This window comes from Pseudophryne corroboree, chromosome 2, assembly GCF_028390025.1.
Source record: "Pseudophryne corroboree isolate aPseCor3 chromosome 2, aPseCor3.hap2, whole genome shotgun sequence".
Taxonomy (NCBI): Eukaryota; Metazoa; Chordata; class Amphibia; order Anura; family Myobatrachidae; genus Pseudophryne; species Pseudophryne corroboree.
The window spans coordinates 156,438,466-156,457,044 of NC_086445.1; the positions used below are offsets into that span (position 1 = coordinate 156,438,466).

An 18,579-nucleotide genomic window follows, 5' to 3' on the forward strand; every position below is an offset into this window, starting at 1 on the left:
GACTATATCAGGACATGCATGATATGTCAGTGATGACAGGGCTGCATGTGACAGGGCCAATGACATGATGTGAGGAGGGGAATGGAGGTCACACAAACCCACACACTGAGAGTTATATGGTGGAAAGAGCAGGGTCCCTTGGGGGACCATAAAGGGGTCCAGCCACTACACAAAGTGCGTCAGGGAAGTCCCCCAGCAGCACAAAGTATATCAGGAGATACATAATGTGCTACGATATATAAGAAATTGTAAATAAATCGATAATTTCACAGGGCCACTGACATGATGTGAGGAGAGGAATGGAGGCAGCAGGAAGCCACAGACTGAGAGTTATATATTGGGAAGAGTAGGGTTCCTTCGCGGACCAAAAAGGGGTCCGGCCACTACACAAAGTGCATCAGGGAAGCAAAATATGTCTATATACTAGATCTCCAACCAACGTAAATTAACGGTCAACTATCATACTAATTTACCATCCTCATCCCGTAGCGAAGCACGAGTATTAAGCTATCTACAATGTTATTTATACTGTGTGTTTAATATTTCAATTTATTTATGTAAACAGACATTCTTAAAATCCCGGGCAACACCGGGTACTCCAGCTAGTGTATAATACTTAATTCCTCACTTCACAGCGCTGTGGAGCATTGTGGTGCCCTTTAAATAAACAATAAGAATAGCAGCTTTAGGGGCTAATTCAGGATGGATTGCAAATCGCGATTCAACTGGAATATTTACGATGGCCCGGCGGGCACATGCGCAGCGCCCGCCCTGCGCATGCGCTCACACTTTCTGCGGGGGGGGGGGGGGGCGCAGAAAAAGCAATCATCTCTGTCTCAGGAAGAGGTGGTCGCGGGGCAGGGGGGGGCAACGCTCTGTTTCCAGGGTGGAGATGGAGCGTTGCGGGGGCTGTGCGGCGCGAACGGTGGGCGGTGTGGCATGACACGAACGGGGGCATTAGGGGTTTTGATTGCGGCGGCTGTGTGATGCAGCTTACAGCCACCATGATGGGTAAGATGGCGCCGGGACTGCTGCGGGCGCAGCTAAGCTGCGCCGGCCGGAGCCAGCCTTAGTTTCTGCTGACAAGCAGAAATTGCGAAGCGATTGCAAATTCTGCTTGTTGAAAGGGGATGGCACCGGTCAGTATGCTGGTCGGCATTGCCCAGCGATGGGTTGCCCCCAGCATGCAACCAAAAGGATAGCAAATTCTGCTGATTAGCAGAATTTGCTATCCTTACTGACTTAGGGGTATATGCAATTGCGGTCGAATTGCCGAAAATGTCAAAAAACGGGTCATTTTCAACACAAAAAACGTCGATTTTGATTCGACAATGCAATACAGTACTTTTCGATAAAAAAACCTGCCGTTTCATTTTTGAATTTTGGCAATTCGAAATTTTTTCAATTCGACATGTCTGTAATGTTAAAATGCGGCTTTTCGACAAAAGTATATTCAATTGAAGAATGTCGATTCGACAACAGTGCTTTTCGACAGTCACTTCGTCATTTCATTCCACCTCATTTTTCTGTCGTGATCTAATAGAATTTTTAAAAAATATGTATTTTTTGGTGCTTTTTTTATTGCTAATAGCATATCTATTTATATTTGAAGGGATTATCTACTTGGTTTGTCTATTTAGGAGCCACAAGTATTATTTAATCATTTTTTTAAAAGAATATATATTTTTTTTTTTTACTAACTACAATAATATGGAGAGATCAGTGCATGTTTTTCAGTTGGAAGGGGTGAGAAGTGTTCAAAAAATCCTGAAAAAAAATGCGTGGGGGTCCCCCCTCCTAAGCATAACCAGCCTCGGGCTCTTTGAGCCGGTCCTGGTTGTAAACATACGGGGGGAAAATGACAGGGGTTCCCCCATATTTTAACAACCAGCACCGGGCTCTGCGTCCGATCCTGGTGCCAAAAATACAGGGGACAAAAGACGTAGGGGTCCCCCGTATTTTTAACACCAGCACCGGGCTCCACTAGCCAGTGAGATAATGCCACAGCCGGGCAACACTTTTATATTGGTCCCTGTGGCCGTGGCATTAAATCCCCAACTAGTTTTGGCTGTTTGGCTGTCTGCGCCTGAGCTGTCAATCAGGCAGCGCACTCGAGATACAATGTAGCGCATAAGCGCTCCATTATATCCAATGGTGGGAACTTTGCGGTCAGCGGTAGGCCGCAAGGTTATGTGGGGTCACTCTTGTGGTCTACCGCTGACCGCAAAGTTCCCACCATTGGATATAATGGAGCGCCTATGCGCTACATTGTATCTCTAGTGCGCCGCCTGAGTGACAGCTCAGGCGCGCACAGCCAATCAGGACAGTGCCATGACGTGGCGCTCCCTGATTGGCTGAAGGGAACCTCTTTGACAGCAGTCACGGGGGGTCCCGCCAGTCGGGGAAAGGGGTCCCATGTGCGTGGATAGTGTTTTGCATTTTTTTATTTTGCCAAGTACGTGGATTACAAACAAGAAGAGGACTGATCTACACTGGATTGTTGTGAGTATAATTTTAATTACAGGTACCCCGTGGATTCTACGTGGAGAAGGGGACCGACTCTTCGTGTCAACATAGGTAAGTATGTGTGTATGTTGGTGTGCATGTATGTAATAAAGTTGTACTGTCACGGTGTGTGTGTGTACTGTTTTTATTTGGGTATTTTTTTTGTAGTAGAACTACAGGTACCAGCGGGCCCGTTTTCCCCCCGCATGCTGGTACTTGTGGTTCTCCAAGTACCAGCTTGCGGGGGAAGCTTGCTGGGACTTGTAGTTCTGCTACAAAAAACAATATTCTTTAATTTTACACTCTGGCTATCAGCCCCCCATCCGCCGCCCTTGGATGGGGGGGACAGCCTCGGGCTTCACCCCTGGCCCTTGGGTGGCTGGAGGGGGGACCCCTTGATTTAAGGGGTCCCCACTCCTCCGGGGTACCCCGGCCAGGGATGACTAGTTGGGGATTTAATGCCACGGCCGCAGGGACCAATATAAAAGTGTCCCCCGGCTGTGGCATTATCTCTCTGGCTAGTGGAGCCCGGTGCTGGTGTTAAAAGGGGACCCCTACGTATTTTGCACCAGGAACGGATGCAGTGCCCGGTGCTGGTTGTTAAAATATGGGGGAACCCCTGTCATTTCACACACACCCCCCCCCCCCCCCGTATATTTACAACCAGGACCGGCTCAAAGAGCCCGAGGCTGGTTATGCTTAGGAGGGGGGACCCCACACATTTTCTTTCAGGATTTTTTGAACACTTTTGTGCCGTCCATGAAGTCGAATCCAGGCCGCCCACTATTCGTCAATTGGTCCATTTTTCGACAGCGGGACTGTCGAATCCGTTATTTATTAAATATGTCGAATTCGGGTCCCGGCGGGAGGGTTTCGACTGTTGAATTGTGTCGAATCCAAAAACGGTCGAATTCCAGCCGGCATTCAACCGCAATTGCATATACCCCTTAGCCCCTTAATCACAAGTGAAATAAAAACCAAACAAAAAAATCTCTCTTCATGCAGGTACCCATAATGATAGCAGCCTTAAGTTATTTGGTTGCCTATAACATTTTTTTATATATATTTCAGATTTAAAATAAATGTATTACTAGGACTGGGGCTTATTCCATACTGATGTCCTTCCTACTACCAGCGGTTTCCGGTTGAGCAATATTCTTTGGTGCTACTGTCCGTGTGTGGATGCTGACCGTCTCTAGAGATTCTCCGGTGCACCCCGCAACCAAGGAAGGTGCCTCTCTCGACTGTGGCTGTGACCGACAACGGGGGCCGTCCACGGATACTAAACGGATCCACTCCTGGCTGTGAGTAAAGTGGACAATCTTGCAAATGTGGCCCTATCTAGCACAGTGAGAGTGGACGAAAAAGTCAGTTGAAATAGATACTAAAGCATAAGTATCCAAAGCACCTGGCCGCTCAGCGGCATTAATTAACGGGAGTGGAAAGCCGGCTCCTATCTGACACATAAGGAGATCTCTATGAGCATGTGAAAAATGCTTACAGCTGGATTTAAACAGCAGGCATCATCAATTGTTCCTAAATAGGACTGCATATTGTTCGGGACTTTTAACTGAGAATAAGGTCACAATAAGCACTTAATTTGGACATAGTATAAGCGTCCGGTTAAATTCAATCCGCTGCAGCAGGGGAATTTTTTAATTAATTATCTATTTTTATGTGTACATGTGTTTATTTTATTGTGTTATATATGTAATAAATTTGATATATACAGCTACATGCGCTCTCTGATAATATATTATCATCTTTTGTGCTCTTTTGTGTGTGGACAGGTCAGTACTGTCCAGTTGAGAGCTGCTTATTTCAGCACATACGACCCAAATTTTATGAGTTAGGTGGTAGTGACGCGCTGGAATTATTTGTTTCTTTTCTTCAAATTTATTACTATGTGATGTTAAACCTAGCCGCTTTGTCACACAGGTATATGCTGAATATATGCACACTCAGGAGCCGTAGTTATGTCAGGAGATCATCGGTCACAACACCTTTCCCTACATCCCACTCCCTGAGAGTCCCGACAGTCGGACTCGGCATGCCGACTAGCAGGGACTATTTCTACTCGTGAATGTCCACCCATAGAGTGGGAATAGAACCTGTGCTGAGCCTGCAAGGGGCTTGTTGCGCTTGCCCCCCCCTCCCCCCCGCCGGCATTCCGATGCCAGGATACTAGCAGAGGTATGCTGACCGACGGTCTCCTGACTGCCGGTCACGCATACCCAACCCACTGAGTGTTATGTGACCAGCAAAAAGCTTTGTACCAGTGGGCAATTCAGTAAGGATCGCTGATGCGAGAAAGCTTAGGCTCTCTCAGCCTGCCATCGCAGTGGTCGCAATAGTCATCTCAGATGCGATCGCCTCACAAATGCCAGGAAGATGTGGTATGCACCTCCTATTGCATTTGCATTGCTAAGGATTGCAATTGCAAAGCTGCTGCAAACAGCTTTGCAATTGCAATCCTTAGTAGGGATGGCCATCGACCATCGATGATTCAAATTCATCGGTGGTTTATGGCCAATGTAGAATACTTTTGCCATCTATAGGGGAGAACCAGATGGTTTCCCTCCATCTATGGAAAGATATAACCAAATATATTTTTTTTTATGTGGTGTCGGGACACGGAGCATAGCTCCGCCCCAACACATGCGGAGCCTCGTCCTTGTATTCTGATTGGCCCATGGGCCAGTCGGTGAAAAAACAGGGATGACCATCGATAGTGGGAACCATCTATGGTTATCCGCTAAATAGTTGGCAGCTACCGATTGTTACTTTCCATATTGCCATTGATGGTAACCATCGATGGCAACCACACCGATGGCCATCCCTAATCTTTAGTGAATCAGGCCCCAAGTCCTGTAACATTGCAAAAGCTGTTTATGATGTGGACAGTCACATGACCAGCCTAGTCAAAACTATTCTCTACTTGCCTGTATTCTGCAGCTAATCTAGTCTGTATAAAGCTGAAGTTTAAAAAAAAAATGTTTTTATTGTCTGAGGCATTTTAAGAGTGGAGGGGGCCCATGTGCAGACTCTTTCAGGTGCAGGGCCCTTTTTCCAGTAATTACTTCTACTGTGCATGTGCAAAACATGGAGAAAATGCAAGCCGCGCCATTTTTTCCGGTGCTTTTACAGGGCTTCTGCAGCGAACGCTGTTGTAGGCCCCCCACACACACAATGCATTCATTATAGATATGCTAGCAGTTATTGGTAGGTAATGACAGTTGGCCTGAACTCTGACCCCTCCAACCTGTGTCAATAATTTTTAGGGTTGGGGTTAGGCACTTGGGGGAGGGTTAGGGTTAGGCTGCCAGAGGGGATGGTTAAGGTTATGTACTTGGCGGATTCTTATGGTTAAGATACGGAAAGGGAGGGTTAAGATTAGGTACTAGGAGGTGAATTAGGGTTAGGCACCAGGGGAGGGTTAGCATTAGGCACAAGGCGGAGGGTTAGGATTAGGGATACAATAACAAAACATAAAACATGTTGACCTATTCTGTGTCGACCATTTGCACATCAACCTTTTGACCCTGTCGACCTAGAGCCTTGACGACCATTTAACTGACGACCTTTTGACCCTGTTGATCAATTGATTGTCAACCATCTGATGTACCTATTGACTGTCTATCTACAGTATATACTGTCAATCTTTTCATCTACACCTAGGCAAGAGAAAGATGGAGAAGGAGCAGGTGAAAGAGGAGGAGAAAAAGAGAAGTCACTGAAAAGAGAGAGAAAAGGAAAGAGAAAAGAGAGAGAAAATTCCAGGTGCGCGGACATCTATTTTTTTTTTATATATATATAAGCAGATAATAAGCAACTTGTGTTCCAAACATTGTCTGCTTGGAAGCCAAATATAATTTTCTGTAACTATGGGGGTCATTCCGAGTTGATTGCTAGCTGCTTTCGTTCGCTGTTCAGCGATCAGGCAAAAAATTGGCACTTCCGCGCATGCGTATGCGGCGCAATGTGCACGCGTGTCGTACTATTACAACGAACGATGTAGTTTAACACAAGGTCTAGCGATGCTTTTCAGTCGCACTGCTGGCCGCAGAGTGATTGACATGAAGTGGGCGTTTCTGGGTGTCAACTGACCGTTTTCAGGGAGTGTTCGGAAAAACGCAGGCGTGCCAGGAAAAACGCAGGCGTGGCTGACGTCAAAACAGGAACTGAATAGTCTGAAGTGATCGCAAGCGCTGAGTAGGTCTGGAGCTACTCTGAAACTGCACAAATTTTTTTTTGTAGCCGCTCTGCGATCCTTTCGTTCGCACTTCTGCTAAGCTAAAATACACTCCCAGAGGGCGGCGGCTTAGCGTTTGCACGACTGCTAAAAACTGCTAGCGAGAGATCAATTCGGAATGACCTCCTATATATCTATGGCTGGATGTTCTTCAAATGTTTATTAAAAAAAATAATTGTTTGAAATAAAATGCACTTTTGAAGGTCACAAATATGATCTTTTCCCTAATTACTCTAATAAAGTAATTCTTATCCAGTGTATCAAGACGCATTTATGTGTCATATCAGGGTGGATTATAAGAATTTTTTGAGCAACAGGTGAAAATTCTTACATTAAATCTTACTTGTATTGTTATTTAATATAAAATATTTGGTTATGAATTTTGCTTTATTTCCAATAATATTATAACATTGGTGTAACATGGGAAGAATAATGATGTGTTTATGTTTTCAGTTGTATTAAACACTACACTGTCTACAGTATTACAATGGCACTGGATATTAACAACTCTGGGGTAGATTTACCAGAGCTTCTAAAAATGAAAGAGTGGAGGTATTAACCATATCAATCACACATATATTAGCTGTCATTTTTCTATTGTGTTCTAGAAAATGATAGAATCTAATTGGTTGCTACAGGCAACAGCACTTGTCTGCTTTAGCAGGTTTTGTAATCTACCCCTAAAGGGAGTATCCTATTACAGCTTTTGTGTCCATTGGATCAATTTAGGGCGGTATCCTATTAGCCGCTGTAAATTACCTGGAAAATTTCCGGGGGCAGCTGCGCTGTGCAAACTGGCTACCCCGGAAATTTTCTGGAGCATGCCACTGCACCCCCTCCCTCCTCCTTGCACTCCGCTTGGCCAGTGGACTGTTGAAGAATGGTGCGATCGTGTCGTGATGTCATGACTCAATTGCATCATGATGTTATGACGCGATTGCATCATTCAGCAAAACACCGCCAGCCAAGCGGAGTATAAGGGAGGAGCGGGGGGGAGGATTTTAGTGCTGGCCGGCTAGTGCCCGTGAGCAAATGCTGCCCCTTGGGATGGCCATCGGTGGGTTATCCATCGATGGTCACCATCAATGACTAACCTTGATGGTGAAAAAAAATCTGGAATGGATCCATCAATGGTTTTACACATCGATGGTCATGCTTGCTTTACAGTAATAATGCGGGCGAACCAGGGGGCATGGCTTAGTTGGTGTCAGGGGGTGGAGCAAAGCTCAGTGCCCAGACACTTTGAAATAAAAACAATCCCCCATCGATGGTAAAAGTATTTGACATCGGTCATAGACCATCAATAATTTTGAATCATCGATGGTCGATGGCCATCCCTAACTACCCTTAGGCAATGAGCATTCCCTAAGGCAACGAGCATTCACCATGGCAACAAGCATGCATAAAACCCCTGGCAAAAAGCATAACACAAAGCATAAAACCCCTGGCAATGCGCAGGTTAAAAAAATTAAAAATCCCACCCTGGGAGGTGTGGCCAAATTCAAAAAAGTAACTACTGAAGGGGTTAATATCAATATTTAATCTTTGATATTGATACAAGTGTCAAATTGTTAAACGATTGATGCTCAGCACCCCTGTGATACATGCTGGCAGTGGTAAGAAAACACTTACCGACTTAATTGATTGTCCAGATCCCTGCTGCCACCATACTGGTAGCTTGTTAGGGCCCTATGGGATCTTAATCTGGTTCTGGAAGTACTGAGTGTGATAGGAACGTGACACAGCTTGTGCAAGCATGGTGCTATAGGAGGCTGCATGGGAGAGCAAATAAGAGGACGGCTGAGACTATGCTTTGGGGCATAGCCGGCACAAAGGTGAGCTGTCACAGGGGGTAGGGGGTTGGCGTCACGATCGCGCCATCATAGCTCAGATCCCCCCACTCTACAGTGCTGAGAAAACAGGCACGATTATGATAAGATTCATCACTGGTTCCCTCGGCATACCCACTTGTACTCTATTGTGGGCAACGGAAGGAGAGTGCTGGGGTTTGGAGGGGGATGTAGGAGAGTTGTCCGGCTTTCTGGGGGGCCAGGAGCGCAACCCAATTTTCAGGAGCCTCCCAGCCGTTCTGGGAGGGTAGGCAAGTACGGCTGAGATGCAGTTCTGAGAAGAAATGGGGCAGTTGCATAAGAAAGCATGTGGCAGAGAACTGGCAGCACTGTAGACAGTGTGATACCTGTGCAGCCGAGCCGTGCAGAGCAGGACAGAGAAATGATTTATATAATAAAAGTGTTGAGATTATATATTCTAAATACACTTTAAAGGACAACATATTTATTATACAGGGTACATGTATTATACAAGTATTATACTGATGGGGACATACTATATTTAAAAACTAAAGAGGTCACGTATTCCTACTATTATCATTCTACTAGAGGGGACACATATTATTAGCAGTAATCTAAAAGGGACACAGGTTATTGATAGAAAATTAAAGGATTCACAAATCATTATTAGACTAAAGGGGGCACAGATTAGAATTATACTAAAGGACGATACATATTATAATTAGACTAAAGGGGCACCAATTATATTTATTACACTAAAGGTGGCTCAGATTATTATTCTACTAATGTGGCCACAAATTACTATTATTAGACTAAAGGGGGTACAGATTACTCTAATTAGACTAAATGGGGCACAGATAAAATGTATTAGACTCAGCACAGTGCTGTGTCTGGGTATGCATAACATTATCTCATGTCCTTTGTGGGATGGCCATGCCCATCTAATGTTTGCTCACACTCCTTCAGCAGGCCCTTGTGCTACATTTTCCTGGTGGATCCTTAATGTCGTAGTATGACACTGGCAACATCATATCACTACTCTAAAGGGCCCTACACATTGGCCGAACCGCCGCCGAGCTGCCTGATGACGGATACGGGCGACGGGTGACCCGGCGACGGGGGGGGGGGGGGGGCAGTGACGGGGGGAGTAAAGTTTCTTCACTCCCCCCGTCACCCGGCTCCGTAGCAGTGCAGGCAAATACGGACAAGATCGTCCATATTGGCCTGCATGCACAGCCGACGGGGCACCAGCAATGAACGAGCGCGGGGCCGCGCATCGTTCATCGCTGGTGCCTCCACACTCAAAGATATGAACGGTATCTCGTTCATTAATGAACAAGATCGTTCATATCTTTGACTGATGTCGGCCAGTGTGTAGGGCCTATAAGATATGATCAGACCAGTCTCAAATATCCATCAGATTCAAACATGTTTGAGCCGGCGTGACCATGCTTTAAAGTTAGCGTTGCAAGGTTATAGAAATCTAAATGTTAAAATAAGTATAAGATATTTGAGAAGCGGGACATTCCAAAGCCTCTCTGCTTACTACAACATGTCATGTGACTGTGGTTGTCATGGCAATCACTGAGCAAACTGTAAATAGCTGATTATTCTGCATGGAATTCTTATTATTTTAGCAGTTAGTTCAGTATTTTGCTGGTTGATAATTACCAATGCATATTACTTAATTCCTCAATGCACATCACTGTGGCACATTGCCGCTCCCTTTAAATGAACAATAAGAACAGCAGCTTTAATCACACATGAAATAAAAACAAGTAAAGGAATCCCTCTTCCTACAGGTACTCATAGTGATGTATATTAACTTTACAGCAGATTACAGCCTTAAATTACTTGGTTGCCCAAAACATTTTTTTGAAATAATTCAGATATAAAATAAACTTACCTTCAACTATGTGATGTCAAACCAAGCAGCTTTGTCATACATGAATATGCTGAATACTAAGGAGCCAACTGAGTGTTCTGTGACCAGCAAAACCCTTTGTATCAAGCTCAGTGACATAACAGAAGCTATTTATGATGTCACTAGTCACATGACCGGCCTGGCAAAAACTGGTCTTAACGGGCCTGTGTGCTATTTATAAAGCTGAAAGTGATTTTTTTAAAATGATGGTAAAACAATGTTGCAGGTAATGACAGTTGGTCTAAAGTCTGACCCTTCCACCAGAGACAGAGCGGCAAGGACAGCATCTGGGGTAAAATGTAATAGCCTGCGAGAAGCTAGAGGTCCGGGACTTCATGTGAGTCTGGACGGATTTTAAAGCTGCAAAACAGATGATTACATTTTACCGCTGGTCTCTAAATATAAGCAGATAATAGCAATTTGTTTACCCAATAATGTCTGTTTGGACGCCAAATATAATTTAAATTAATTATGGGGGATATTTTTCAAAGCTTAGAAACAGAAGCATTTAAGAGAGCAGAGAGCAGTCTCTATGCGGCCCCCTCCTCTCTGCAATGCAGTAGACTCTGGCTTTGGGATGGTCTTCAGTATGCCGGCTGTCGGGATCCCGGCGCACAGTATACCGGCGCCGGAATCCCGACAGCCGGCATACCGACAGCCGGCATACCGACACTTATTCTCCCTCGTGGGGGTCCACGACCCCCCTGGAGGGAGAATAAAATAGCGTTGCAAGCGTAGCGCGCCACCATGCCCGCAGCGAGTCCGCAAGAGGCTCATTTGCGCTCGCCACACTGTCGGTATGCCGGTGGTCGGGCTTCCGGCGCCGGTATGCTGGTCGCTGGGAGCCCGACCGCCGGCATACCATACTACACCCCTGGCTTTGTGCCTGAGCCTACTGAGCATGTTCAGGTCTACGGGAACATGGTGTCCACACAAAACATTTGCTGGATTATTTTGTAGTTTGGCCTCGCGCCTGCGCATTGTGATCTGTATGCATGCTCAGTCAATCGATAATCGTCCACCTTGAGAAATCTCACAACAGCGATCAGGTCTGAATCGGGCCCTAAGTTATTCTTGTCCATTGTGTCAAGACGCATTTATGTATCATTGATATCAGGGTAGATGGCTCATAAGAGTTTTTGAGTGACAGATAAAAATTCTTATTTTAAGGTGAAAATATGTTCTTAGGTATTTTTAACTTTAAATTTGCCGTTTCTAATATATTTTATTATGAATTTTAGCTTTATTTCCAACAATATTCTAACATTGGTGTAACATGAAAAGAATAATTACGTGTTTGTGTTTTCAGCTGCATCAAAAAATACACTTTTACACTGGCCCTGGATATTAACTATCAGGTTGACTTACTAAAGCTTTTAAAAAATCAAAGTGGAGGTGTTGCCCATAGCAACCAAACAGATTTTAGCTATCATTTCTCTATTGCATTCTATTGCGTACAGGAGGAGGGCCCACAACAACCACACAGGAGGAGGGCCCACACAGTTATACAGGCAGATTGCCCACAACAGCCACACAAGAGTAGGGCCCACACAGTTACACAGGCGGATGGCCAACAACAGCCACACAGGAGGAGGGCCCACAACAGCCACATAGGTGGAGGGCTCACAACAGCCATACAAGAGTAGGGCCCACACAGTTACATAGGCGGATGGCCCACAACAGCCACACAGGAGGAGGGCCCACAACAGCCATATAGGTGGAAGGCCAACAACAACCACACAGGACGAGGGCCCACAATAGTCACATAGGGGTAAATTTACTAAGATGGGAGTTCTATTTAAGATGGGATGTTGCCCATAGCAACCAATCAGATTCCAGTTATTATCTTCTAGAAGGTGCTAGATACATGAGAAGTAGAATCTGATTGGTTCCTATGGGCAACATCTCATCTTAAATAGAACTCCCATCTTAGTAAATTTACCACATAGGCGGAGGGCCCACAACAACCACACAGGAGGAGGGCCCACAACAACCACACAGGCGGAGGAACCACAACAACCACGGAGGATGAGGGCCCACAACAGTCACATAGGCGGATGGCCCACAACAGCCACACAGGAGGAGGGCCCACAACAGTCACATAGGCGGATGGCCCACAACAGCCACACAGGAGGAAGGCCCACAACAGCCATATAGGCGGATGGCCCATAACAGCCACACAGGAGGAGGGCCCACAACAGTCACATAGGCGGATGGCCCACAACAGCCACACAGGAGGAGGGCCCACAACAGCCATATAGGCGGATGGCCCACAACAGCCACACAGGAGGAGGGCCTACAACAGTCACATAGGCGAATGGCCCACAACAGCCACACAGGAGGAGGGTGTAGCGAGGGTGGCTCCGGTGGTCGAGCTCCAGGCGCCGGAAAAGTTATAGGGCGCACCACTCTACTATGTTGTAACATTTATAAGTGTCTCTACTGTGTTGTGTAACGTGTATAAGGGGCTCTACTGTGGTGTAATGTGAATAACGCACACTACTGTGCAGTGTAATCTGAATTGGTACTATTCTGTGGCTATGCCCTTTCCCCATGAAGCCACGCAATAATTTTTTTGTTGCGCCCCTTTGGTGCACGCTGTCCCTATTTTATACATGGGGGTGCCCAAAGGAAACTGAGCTCCACAAGGTCTAGAACCAGCCATGTTACCAATTTAGGATTTTTTTAATTATTTTTTCTTTTCAAATGTAAAATGCCCCCAATTCAGTACAGGGGAAGGGGCGCCAAAACATACCCTTGCACCAGGTACCATGGCACCTAGCTATACCTCTGCAAACATGTTAAACATTACTTAAGGAATTTATATGACCACAATTTGTGAAGTCAACTTTACACAATACAGGTTGAGTATCCCATATCCAAATGTTCCGAAATACGGAATTTTTTGAGTGAAAGTGAGATAGTGAAACCTTTGTTTTCTGATTGCTCAATGTACAAAAACTTTGTTTAATACACAAAATAATTTCAAATATTGTATTAAATGACCTTCAGGCTGTGTGTATAAGGTGTATATGAAACATAAATGCATTCTGTGCTTAGACTTGGGTCCCATCGCCATGATGTCTCATTATGGGCCAATATTTACTAATATTCGTGTTTGTGTCAGTTTGTGTAGTGTTTAAACTCGTCTTGTATCGGGTGCATTTTCATGCAACTTTTTTAAACTATATACGCCAAGTTACGAAGCAGTCGATTTTATGGTTTTCGTTTTTTTGGCACATTTACGGCCATCATTGTCGTTTGCGTACGTGTTTTTGTTGTTTTTGCTGTTTTTTTTTTTTCTAAGTTAAACGCTGCAAGGTTTTTTTTTCCTGCGGCCGCATTTTCACTTTTAGTTTCATTTTTCATCCCCGTTCGTGATTGGTTGTGTTTCAGATGGTAGGAGTGTCTGTGCGCAACCATATAAATATGCCCCAAACCGTCCGCACCTCGTGGGTTTAGTTAGTGGTGAGGAGGGAGGTTGTGCTGTGGAGGTTGGTGAGTAGTTGGTTTGGTAAGGAGTTTTTTGGGCGATTTCTGAGTGTAGTATTGTGTTTGAAAGTAGTCTTGTCATTCTTGTAGTCTTGTTTTTTGTGGTTTTGTCTAATTTTTGGTCCAAGTATTTTTTATTTATAGTCGTGTGTGTGTGTGTGTGTGTGTGTGTGTGTGTGTGTGTGTGTGTGTGTGTGTGTGTGTGTGTGTGTGTGTGTGTGTGTGTGTGATTTGTGCAGTGGTAGTGGAGGAGTGTGTTTTGTCTTTTTATTTTTCTGTGTTAAGTGTTTAGACACAATTATGTGTGACTCAGAGGTGGGTGAGGTGGAGGGTGTGAGTGAGGGTGAGGAGGTCGGTAAGGTGGAGGAGGTGAGTGTGAGTGAGGTTAGTGAGGTGGAGGAGGTTTGTGAGGTTGCTGCAGCAGCCTCAAGTGACAGTGATAGTGACAGTCAGAGTGCTCCGCAGCCACGCACCACTACTAAGACTGGGCGGAATGTCAAGTTTAGTTATGCAGAAAATGTGGCATTGGTGCGGGAGCTGATGAAGTATCAGCGGCAGCTATTTGGGCCCGAGTCCGCCAAGGTGCCAACACGGAAGAAGACGGTGTTGTGGGCGAAAGTTGTTGCTGCTGTCAATAGTGAGGGGGTGGTCAAGCGGACGGAGGACACGTGCCGCAAACGGTACTATGACATAAAGCGACGTGTCAAGTCCAAAATGGCCAAGGAGGCGAAGTCGGCTAGAAAAACCGGTGGCCAGCCCTATATTGCAAGATATCTGAAGTATGAGGAGCCCATGCGGATTGTAATACCTCCTGAAGTAGTCTCTGCAACCCATGTCCAGGATTCAGATAGGCACAGGAAGAATGGTGAGCATGTGTATTTGCATTAACATTCTATGTTTTTTATTTATTTTTATTTTTTTCAAATGTGTGTCATGTGGCGTTGCATATTACTCCCATCTTCAAGTGTGTGTCAGCAAATACATTGTTTTTGGTAATGTTTTCTACAAAAGCCAATGTAACATCTTACTTTATTGTATGTCATGTGTTTTTTTACGCTATATTTTCCATGTGTAGTTTGGACTTGGTGTGTCATTGAATTGTCCAGCAATAATGTATTCCTTTTGCACATTTTTAAGTTTTTAATTTGGACTATGTTTTATACTGTATTTAGGTTATCCATGTGCAATGTTGCTAAAACAGTGGTTGTCATGTTAGAGGCTGGAGTAGTGGAAAGTGGTTTGGAAACCACTTACATGTGTAATGTCATTATTACTGAATGTAATAATTTTTATAAAAAAACCCACTATTTGTTTGTTCAGTTTGAGTCTGTATTTGTACCCTGACACAACACTGCAGTCTATTTTTTTATTTATTTTTTGTGGTTTTATTTTTGGTTGCCTCATATAGTGGTAATGTGTGTTTGGAGTGCCACATCACAGAGCAATTTCTATATTGCATATGTAATATTTTTCCTTTCATTACAAAATTAAGATGTGTGTGTTTTTGGTTGTTAGTGTATGTATTTTGACTTGTGTCCTATGTCTGTGTCCTGTACATGTTTTCCTGTGTTGCACTTTCCATAGTGCATATGGCTATTGGACAATCTTTATTGTTTTATGTAGTGGTTTTTTGGTTTACGGTCCTTATGTTTTTTATAATGAAAAAACAAGCATTTTTTAATGAATTAATGTTTATAAGCATAATGGGTGGATGTATCAACAATAGCATGATTACATGATTTCTTATTTTGGTTTTACAGTGTTGGAAAAAAGCAGTACTGGTCGTCCTACAGTAACTCCCATGACATCTGATGATGATGACGCTGCGGAAGCAGGTAAAGTGTCCATTGTAGTATAGGGTATGTTTGTAAAGGAATGGCCATAACAAAATTTTACTTTCAATACTAGGTCCATCAAAAGTAGTCTGGAGCAGCAGAAGTGGGACTTCTGTAACACACCACCAAAAAAAACATGTGGCAGCAAAGAAAGCAAGGTCTGATGTCCAGGGCCAAACACAGCAGGCTACCCCGCCACGAAGATTATCAACAGTATGTTCGGTAGCCCCGCTCCAAATTTTGGACACACCTCCAAGACGAGAACCACACTCCCCTCATCATGATTGTGAGTATCAAACTGAAATAAATGTAATAAATTTCAGATTGTAATAAAACTTTCACTTAAACGCATTAAGTCAAAACACATCAAAATATGATATACTTACCGAAGTCAATAAAACATGAAATGGAATCCTAGCAAAATGGCCTTGTCCACATCCTGTAAATATATGTATGTCCACTTCAGCCATACAGTAGCACATTGTGTGTAAGATGCTGCAACAGAAACCCATGTGTAATTTTGTGAAATAGTAAGGTTGTCTCACAAATTTTCACATGTGTGTTTGACATAACATTGCCAAATACATATAAACACATTCCTATGTTTGTTTTTGAAAAACTATAAGGTAACACATTATGGATTACAATGAGTTTATATGGTGGAGTAGGTCTGATCTACAATAAAAATAATGTGTTTGCTTTCACAATGAAGTAACCAGACACATTAGCCACAAACAGGCATATGTATGTTTTTATGTTATGAGTGATGATGTTGCTAGGCAGGATATCTGAAAGCAACAGTCAATGACATGTGTTCCATGTTTAGTGATTTGTTATAAATTTTCAAACATATGGATAACTAACGGATATTTTTTTACAATTACAGCTTCTAGTCCTGGTAACAGCATCCCTCCGCAACAACAGCAACACAGTGACATGGATGAGACAATCATGTTAGAAATGCAGCCATTAAGCCAAGGAATCAGCCCCCCAGCACCTGTGAGTACACCACCACAGCAAAGCACACCACCACCACAACACAGCCCAACAACACCAGTAACACAAGGCCCTAATCACGTGTTTTGGAACATTTGGGCTAGACAGCAGGCCACTAATGAAGATTTAATCATAGAAAAGGGTATCCCAAGGGAAAGGGTTTGGGATAAAGAAGTTTACCTCTTTGTGGGGGCACTCATTTGAAATATTTCATATTTATTGTTTAAAATTTAGCTTTTAATAGGTCATTTAAAAATTATGTATAGATAATTGCAAATCACCCTTAAGGAAGAACTATATAAAACAGCATATGGTGAGAAAAAAGTGTATTCATCAATAATTTAGTGAGAAAATTCCTATAATGTTCTATTACCTCGGGTGAAAATATCAAAAAAGATCGAAACATACCCGGTATATACTCGTTGATCATATGTGGTTGTGTCCCATGTACTCCTGTAAGGAAAACGTTAACCTAGAAGGAGGAAAAGGTAACACATCCCAGAAGGCGCTTTGACCGCAGTTCTCCTGGTTTAAACAGTTCCTATCGCAATTTATAATATAATTTTGCGTTTAATCTTAGCAACTGTAGTTATTCTATCACCACATACTTCAATTGCTGTAGAAGGGAAATCCTAATAATTTGAATAAACAATTTTGAGATATCAGATATTCACCTTCCAGGTCAGCCGGTCATACCAACAATTTGAAGGACGTACCATAATTCCTGCTCTCAAATTATTGGAACCATATGGTAGGTCAGAAGTGACACCCACCACTTCAAAAACAGAACTATGTATAACATATAATAAGCGACCATAAATTGCAATAACAATGTACCCTAGATCACAAACAATCGTTCCTAAATTAGTTCATACACTAGTATTATGAGATCTAGGTCAACTTAAAGCGCACTTTATAGGATAATAAATATCACCTAATTTATAGATATCACAGTTCTGAGACAAAAAATGACAATCAAAACAAGTTAATACAAGGTAAAGTAAAGACCCCGTTCCATTGCTCCTGGTAACATCTACTGCCTTCCCATGTGCGCATTAAAGCACAGTGAATGGGAGGTGAGAGTATTAACCGGGACGGTACCGGGTAGAAGAAAGAAAGGGTGTTTCTGCTGTCGTGCGCTCTCATGCTCTGGAGCCCTGGTGATAATTATATCATTGCAGGGCTACAGGCATAATCGCAGCACGATGAGAGAACACTGAAAGTACCTTAGTGATTCTCAATATGGTTCCAATGTGTAGCAATTATGTATGTCAAATTGGTATTGTAGACCGGGCAACGAATCAGCAAAACCGGGTAATTGGCTCTTGCTACCACACGTGCATAGGGAAACTGTCCTAAACAGAAGTCTTTAGTGATGTAAAGTTAGTACTTAATGTTACAACAGTCACTGTCTCCCCATATATATCTGCATCTACTGGAGCAACATATATGTTGGGGCTCCGGCGGGTAGTAAATCCCCGCGTATCGGGTATCCGGTTTCTGCTCTGCTGAATTCTTTGCAGTGAGTGGCTGATAGTCTAATATAAATATATAGTGTTACCCGCAAAGAATATGTAAAATTTAAACAGAGCAGTGTCCGTGCTGTGGCTGCAGCAATCTTCCATGTAGCGAGTCTTCATGTATCTCTGGCCAATACCCGTTAATTTGCTTGTGGAGACGGAATAGCTGGTATATAGTTGGATAGTTAGACAGAACAGTGTCCGCGCTGCGGCTGCAGTGAGTAGCGTCTCCCACGTAGCGGAT

The 18,579-nt window shown here is 43.8% G+C and overlaps 1 long non-coding RNA gene across 1 annotated transcript in view; it reads left to right on the plus strand.

Annotated features, from left to right (window-relative positions):
• The window catches only part of LOC135050589 (uncharacterized), a 173,631-nt gene that overhangs the window by 42,127 nt on the left and 112,925 nt on the right, over positions 1 to 18,579 (plus strand). The window contains exons 3-4 of the long non-coding RNA XR_010241683.1: positions 3,577 to 3,809; positions 6,184 to 6,285. This is a non-coding gene — a long non-coding RNA (uncharacterized LOC135050589). The remainder of the gene's footprint in view (positions 1 to 3,576; positions 3,810 to 6,183; positions 6,286 to 18,579) is intronic.